This window comes from Arachis stenosperma, chromosome 10 (genome assembly GCF_014773155.1).
Source record: "Arachis stenosperma cultivar V10309 chromosome 10, arast.V10309.gnm1.PFL2, whole genome shotgun sequence".
NCBI classification, from domain to species: Eukaryota; Viridiplantae; Streptophyta; class Magnoliopsida; order Fabales; family Fabaceae; genus Arachis; species Arachis stenosperma.
The window spans coordinates 68865127-68873567 of record NC_080386.1 but is presented as its reverse complement, the minus strand read 5'-3'; positions in this window follow the sequence as shown (position 1 = coordinate 68873567).

Sequence of the window (8441 nt, the reverse complement as noted above, 5' to 3'; positions counted from 1 at the left end):
ACCTCAGTAACTGAGATAAGGAGTTTTCTAGGCTTAGCTGGTTATTATTGGAGATTCATCAAAGGTTTTTCTCAAATAGCTTTGCCATTGACAAAGTTAACCCACAAAGATGTGCCATTTTTCTGGACTTCTGAGTGCGAAGAGAGTTTTCAAGCGTTGAAACAAAAGTTGACCACTGCACATGTATTGGTGTTGTCGGAACCAAACAAACCATTTGAGGTGTATTGTGATACCTCACTAAAGGAACTGAGGTGTGTGCTAATACAGCACCAGAATGTGGTGGCGTATGCCTCACGATAGTTGAGACCTCATGAAGTTAATTACCTGACTCACAACCTGGAACTTGCTACGGTTGTTTTTGCATTGAAGGTGTGGAGGCATTACCTCTATGGGGTTAAATTCCAAGTTTTCTCTAATCACAAGAGCTTGAAATATCTCTTTGATCAGAAAGAGCTTAATATGTGGCAGAGGAGGTGGATGGAGTTACTAAAGGACTATGACTTTGAACTAAATTACCATCTGAGAAAAACAAATGTTGTGGCAGATGCCTTAAGCCGAAAATTGTTAGGTGCTGCTTGGATGATGCTTAGAGAAGAGGAGTTACTTATAGCATTCGAGAGCCTAAGGTTAGGTGTTCAGGAAGTGTCCAAAACTCTGTGTTTAAGTCAATTGCAAATTTTGAGTGACTTTAAGTCCAGAATTGAAGAAGCTCAACAAGACGAAAAGGAATTACAGAAGGTATGGCCAACAATTGACCAAAGGAAGAGATAGAGAGTTTCATGGGATGATAACGGGTTATGGAGGTTCAAAGACAGAATCTGTGTACTAGATGTTGGGACCTTATGGCAAGATATCTTGAGGGAAGCCCATAAAAGTGAATTTTCTATTCATTCGGGGAGCACCAAGATGTATCAAGATCTGAAAGCTATGTTTTGGTGGCATAGTATGAAAAATGATGCGGCAGAACATGTTTGAAAGTGCTTGACTTATCAGAAAGTGAAGATTGAACACCAGAGACCTTTCGGGACTTTGCAACCTTTAGAGATTCCTCAATAAAAATGGGAGAGCATTGTGATGGACTTTGTATCGGGATTGCCGAGAACTAGAGCCGGTTTTGATGTTGTCTGGGTGCTTGTGGACCGACTGACGAAGTTGGCTCACTTTTTACCCATTCGGATGAACTATACCTTTGAGGAGCTAGCACGTTTATAAATAAAGGAGATTGTGAGACTTCACGGTGTGCCTACCACTATAATTTCTGACAGAGATCCCCATTTCACTTTAAGGTTCTGAGTGCATTTCAGAGAGCTTTTGGAACCCAATTAAGCTTGAGTACAGCTTACCATCCTCAAACAGATGGTCAATTTGAGAGGACGATCCAAACCCTAAAAGATATGTTGAGGGATTGTGTTTTGGACTAGCCGGCAAGCTGGGATCGGTATATGCTGCTAGTGGAATTTGCATACAATAAGAACTACCATGTGAGCATCAGAATGGCTCCGTATGAGGCTTTGTATGGGAGGAAGTGTCAATCTTTGCTATGCTAGTATGAAGCTGGGGAGCAAAGTTTGTTGGGGCCAGAGATGATAGCCGAAACTACTGAACAAGTCAAGAAAATCTGAGATAGGATGCTCACTGCTCAGAGCCATCAGAAGAGTTACATCGATCAGAGGCAGAAACTCATGGAATTTGAGGAGGGAGATCATATTTTCCTTAAGGTTTCTTGATAAACTCCAATTTTGTGGTTTATCTTGTGTTGAATTTAGGGGATTTTATCAACTTATCTCACATTTATTCAATAAAAAAGCATGCTTTTGTAATTTTTCCTAATTTGTGCTTAAGAGTGAAAACATAATTTTTAGACCATTAAATAGCTAAATTTAATTCACTTTAATTCCGTTTGATGCCTTGATATGTTTATTGAGTGATTTCAGGCTTATAAGGCAAGGAATGGATGGAAGAAGTGAAGAGAAAAGCATGCAAAGTGGAGAATTCATGAAGAAATGAGCATTTGGAGGATTCATGGCCACGTGCACGCGTCATCCACGTGTACGTGTGAGAGAGGATTTTTCCAAGCGACGTGCACGAGTCACCTATGCGTACGCGTGAAAAGAACTTTGCTAATCGACGCGCATGCGTCAGCTACGCACACGCGGGACACTGGTCACGTGACCTCATTAAAGTGAATACGCTGGGGGAGATTTCTGAGCTTTCCAGGCCCAAATCCAACTCATTTTTGAAGCTATTTGATGCAGAATTCAAGAAAGAACAAGAGGGGAGCAATTAGGTAGTATAGGAAACATGCTTTAGGTTAGTTCTAGAGAGAGAAACTCCTTCTTCTCTCTAGAAATTAGGATTCTTAGTTTAATTTACTCTTAGATTTAGGTTTAATTACTTGTGTTGATTTAGTTTTCTTTACTTTTCCTTGTTGATTTGCTACAATCTTCTTAGTTCCTCTTGTTAATTTCTCCTTTATGCCCTTTTTTTATTTATGACAACTTCTGTTAATTTTCATTTCCTTTAATGCAATAGATGTGTTTTTAAGTTTCTTTCTTGCTTGTTTGAGTTGTTATTGTCATCCTCTTGATTTGGGTAGTTGTAGAATTTACTAATTCTTGTAATTTACTATGCTTTCCTTTTATGCCTTCTAAGTGTTTGACAAAATGCTTGGTTAGGCTTTAGAGTAGTTTTTGAGCATTATTGGTTTGGAAAGAGAAATTAGGTGCTCTTGAGTCAATACTCAATTTATATTGGTGATCTAGAGTGATTAGTTAGTCTTGTATCAATTAACATTACTTATGGATTGGGATTAACTAGTCCTATTTGACTTTCTCTCAATATGAAGATAACATTATACCTTCTTTCGATGTTGGAGATAACGAAATAGGATTAGCTCTTGTTAACTATTGTATGATAATTAATGACTAGGATAGAAAGTTTTTATTCTCAATCCTTGCCACGAATGTCTCTTTTTACTAGTTGTTATATTTAGTTGTTTGATTTTACTCTTCTTGTCATCTAAATTCTTGCCTTTTTAATTTCTTGTTTTATCAACCCAACCCCCCTTGAATCTCATAACGAATAATTGAGCACTCGATTGTAATTCCTAAGGAGAATGACCTAGGACTAATACTCTCAGTTATTTTTATTAGGTTGGACTTGTGACAACCAAAATTATACTTTGATTGACTGTTTTCTGTGAACTATACTTGCAGTGAAGTTATCTCTTCTTACCAAGAAGAAATTTCTAAGCCGACGATTTTCCTCTTTCATTACTCCAACAACAGGAGTATGTAGAGCGATTAAGACGAAGAAACTGAATCCTCGATACATCGATCCGTTTCAAATTCTTGAGAGAGTTGGACCGGTGGCGTATCGGATAGCTCTACCACCTCACCTTTCAAACCTGCACGACATATTTCACGTGTCGTAGCTTTGAAAATATACTCCTGATGCTAGCCATGTATTAGAACCTGAATTAGTTCAGTTAAAAGAAGATTTGACACTCTAGGTGACTCTGGTCAGAATTGACGACATGAGTATTAAACGGTTACGCAAAAAGGAAGTTTCATTAGTTAAAGTTGCGTGGAGTTGGGCCGGCATTGAGGAGCACACTTAGGAATATGAATTAGAAATGCGAATAGACTACCCCCACCTATTCTCAGATAACTAAACTCGAATTTGGTGGGCAAAATTCCTATTTAGGTGGGTAGAATGTAAAACCCGGTTAATTAATGACTAATTAACCCATAAATTAAAATTTATTATAGAAAATTAGAAATGAAGTTTTAGGGTTTAATCTGATAGAGAAAATTAAAAGAAATTTTGACACTAATTTTAAAGAATTTGGCCCAAGAATTTCAACACTAATCTTGGAAAGTGACCAAGGAACCCAAATAGAACTATCTCTCAAGTTCAGTTCCCTGCGTCAAACAACCAAGTGGAATATGAAGTCCTGTTGGTGGTGCATGAAATCTTAATCTCAATATCAAAATCAAAATTTCTTATGATCTCGTACCACTAACCAGCAAGTGCACTGGGTCGTCCAAGTAATACCTTACGTGAGTAAGGGTCAATCCCACGGAGATTATTGGTTTGAAGCAAGCTATGTTTATTTTATTAATCTTAGTCAGGATGCCAATAATGTTATTTGGATTTAATTGTAAGAAGTAAAAGTGTTTGGAATTATTAGAAAAATAAAAGAGCTTGAAATAGTTACTTGTTGTGCAGTAATGAGAAATATGTTGGAGTTTTGGAGATGCTTTGTCCTCTGAATTTCTGCAGTGTAATATTCAACTCAATTATTTGTAAAGCACGTCTACGGCAAGCTGTATGTAGGGTGTCACCATTGTCAGTGGCTACCTCCCATCCTCTCAGTGAAAACGTTCCAGATGCTCTGTCACAGCACGGCTAATCAGCTGTTGGTTCTCGATCATGTTGGAATAGGATCCATCGATCCTTTTGCGTTTGTCATCACACCCTGCAATCGCGAGTTTGAAGCGCGTCACAGCCATTCGATCCTTGAATCCTACTCGGAATACCACAGACAAGGTTTAGACCTTCCGGATTCTCAAGAGTGGCCGCCGTCAATTCTAGCTTATACCGCAGAGATTCTGATTAAGGAATCTAAGAGAAGCTCATTCAGTCTGATGTAGAACGGAGGTGTTTGTCAGGCACACGTTCATGGATTGAGGGAGGTGATGAGTGTCACGGATCATCACCTCCTTCATAATTAAGCGCGAATAAACATCTTAGATCGGACCATACACACGTTTGAGTGAAATAGAAACAATTGCATTAATTCATCGAGACGCTGCAGAGCTCCTCACCCCCAACAATAGAGTTTAGAGACTCATGCCGTCAAAGTGTATAAAATTCAGATCTGAAAATGTCATGAGGTACAAAATAAGTCTCTAAAAGTTGTTTAAATAGAAAACTAGTAGCCTAGGTTTACAGAAAATGAGTAAACTAAGATAATTGGTGCATAAATTCACTTCTGGGGCCCACTTGGTGTGTGCTGGGGCTAAGACTAAAGCTATCCACGAGCTGAGGCTTTTCTTGGAGTTGAACTCCAAGTTATAACGTGTTTTGGGCGTTCAACTCCGGATCATGACGTGTTTCTGGCGTTTAACTCCAGACAGCAGCATGTACTTGGCGTTCAACGCCTAGTTACGTCGTCTATCTTCGCGCAAAGTATAGACTATTATATATTGCTGGAAAGCCCTGGATGTCTAATTTCCAACGCCGTTGAGAGCGCGCCAATTGGACTCTTGTAGCTCCAAAAAATCTATTTCGAGTGCAAGGAGGTCAGAATCCAACAGCATCAGCAGTCCTTTTTCAGCCTAAATCAGATTTTTGCTCAGCTCCCTCAATTTCAGCCAGAAATTACCTGAAATCACAGAAAATCACACAACTCATAGTAAAGTCCAGAAATATGATTTTTGCTTAAAAACTAATAAAATTCTATTAAAAACTAATTAAAACATACTAAAATCTACATGAAATTACCCCCAAAAAGCGTATAAAATATCCGCTCATCACAATACCAAACTTAAACTATTGCTTGTCCTCAAGCAACTAGATAAATAAAATAGGATGAAAAGAAATTAAGAAACAATAATATCTCAGAGTTTCAAGTGAAGCTCAGATTCTAATTAGATGAGCGGGACTAGTAGCTTTTTGCTTCTGAATAGTTTTGGCATCTCACTTTATCCTTTGAAATTCATAATGGTTGGCATCCATAGGAACTCAAAATTTAGATAGTATTATTGATTCTCCTAGTTTAGTATGTTGATTCTTGAACACAGCTACTTTATGAGTCTTGGCCGTGGCCCTAAGCACTTTGTTTTCCAGTATTACCACCGGATACATAAATGCCACAGACACATAATTGGGTGAACCTTTTCAGATTGTGACTCAGCTTTGCTAGAGTCCCCAATTAGAGGTGTCCAGAGTTCTTAAGCACACTCTTTTGCTTTGGATCACGACTTTAACCACTCAGTCTCAAGCTTTTCACTTGGACCTGCATGCCACAAGCACATGGTTAGGGACAGCTTGATTTAGCCGCTTAGGCCTGGATTTATTTCCTTGGGCCCTCCTATCCATTAATGCTCAAAGCCTTGGATCCTTTTTACCCTTGCCTTTTGGTTTTAAGGGCTATTGGCTTTTTCTGCTTGCTTTTTCTTTCTCTCTTTTTGGCATTTTTTTTTCGTAATTTTTTTTTCACTACTTTTTCTTGCTTCAAGAATCAATTTCATGATTTTTCAAATCATAAATAACATTTCTCTTGTTCATCATTCTTTCAGGAGCCAACAATTTTAACATTCATAAAATTCAATATCAAAAATATGCACTATTCAAGCATTCATTCAGAAGACAAAAAGTATTGCCACCACATATAAATAATTAGAATTTTCCTTATTTAGAACTCGAAAAAATTAAATTGCCTCTTTATTCTACAAATCTACTATTTTATTCATGTTTGATGATGATGACAAAAATAAATTATAACTTAATTGGAAATAAAGCCAAAATAGATATGCTAATTACTACTACTCCTATATAACTTCTAAGGTAAAATCCTATAATAATACTATCACAGAGTTAAAGCTAGAATTAGAACTTAACAACCTGTATTTTGGGAAGTGGATGTTCCTCTAGTCTGTGGGGTGCCTTCAAGAATTAATTTCTGACGCTTCAGCTCCCTTAAGTTCACATCCTTGCTCTTCCTGTTCCCTTAGGTGCCATGATCTTAATGAGTTTTAGCTCAGTGATCATGGCAAATCACACCAAACTTAGAGGTTTGCTTGTCCTCAAGCAAAAGAAAGGAAAGGAGAGGAGTAAAAGGAGAGGCAGTTTCGAAAAAAAAAAGATAAGATGAGTTGACAAAGATATGAGAAGAAATTAAAAAGATTTGAAAAAGAATTGGATTGGAAAAAGATTTGTGTTTATGAATTAAGATACATTTGATATTTTTGAAAAAGGGATTTTAGAAATTAGGGTTTTTAGAAATTAGGATTAAAATTTTTGGAATTGAAACATGTTTATGCAAGAAATCATGAATTGAAACATAAAAATTAGAAATTTTGTGAAGAAAAACGAATTTTACCTCCTCCCCACCATTCTGGCGTTAAACGCCCAAACGCTGCATGTTTTGGGCGTTTAACGCCCAAATGTTGCTTCTCCTGGGCGTTCAACGCCCAGCAGATGCATCTTTCTGGCGTTGAACGCCAGGAAGTCCTTTGTCACTGGGCATTTTTCTGAACGCCCAGGATGCTGTCAATTTGGCGTTAAACGCCCAGAAGGTGCTTCTTTCTGGCGTTTAACACCCAGAAGATGCTCCTTTCTGGCGTTTAACGCCCAGATGGCTACCCTTACTGGCGTTGAACGCCCAGTGGGTGCTTCTTTTGGGCGTTCAACGCCCAAAATGTTTCTTACTGGCTTTTTTTCGCCAGTGAACTTCCAAATTCCCCTGTAACTCTATGAATTCAAGCAATTGCTATTTTACCTTGAAGATACTTGGACACATACCTGTAAAAAAAGGAAATTTATTTAATTAGTAAATAAACTTTGTAAATGGCTGGGTTGCCTCCCAGCAAGCGCTTTTTTATTGTCTTTAGCTGGACTACCACTGAGCTCTAATCAAGTCTCAGTTTCGAGCATTCTTGCTCGAAGTTACTTTCAAGATAATGTTTAATTCTCTGTCCATTAACAATGAACTTTTTGTTGGATTCATTATCCTGAGGCTCTACGTATCCATATGGTGATACACTTGTAATCACATATGGACCTCTCCACCGGGATTTTAATTTCCCGGGGAATAATTTGAGCCTGGAATTAAATAGCAGAACTTTCTGCCCCGGCTCAAAGACTCTGGATGATAATTTCTTATCATGCCATCTTTTCGCTTTCTCCTTGTAAATTTTTGCATTCTCGAAAGCATTGAGTCTAAATTCCTCTAGCTCATTTAACTGGAGCAATCGTTTTTCTCCAGCTAACTTGGCATCAAGGTTTAGGAATCTGGTTGCCCAGTAGGCCTTGTGTTCCAATTCCACTGGCAAGTGCCATGCCTTTCCATACACAAGCTGGTAAGGAGAGGTCCCTATAGGGGTCTTGAATGCTGTTCTGTATGCCCATAGAGCATCATCCAAGCTTCTTGCCCAATCCCTTCTACGGTTAATTACAGTCCGTTCCAGGATTCTTTTGAGTTCTCTATTTGAGACTTCAGCTTGCCCATTTGTCTGTGGGTGATATGGAGTGGCCACCCTGTGGCTAACTCCATAACGAACCAAAGCAGAGTAAAGCTGTTTATTGCAGAAATGACTGCCCCCTTCACTGATTAATACTCTAGGGGTACCAAATCTACTGAAGATGTATTTCTGGAGGAATTTTAACACTGTTTTAGTGTCATTGGTGGGTGTTGCAATAACTTCCACCCATTT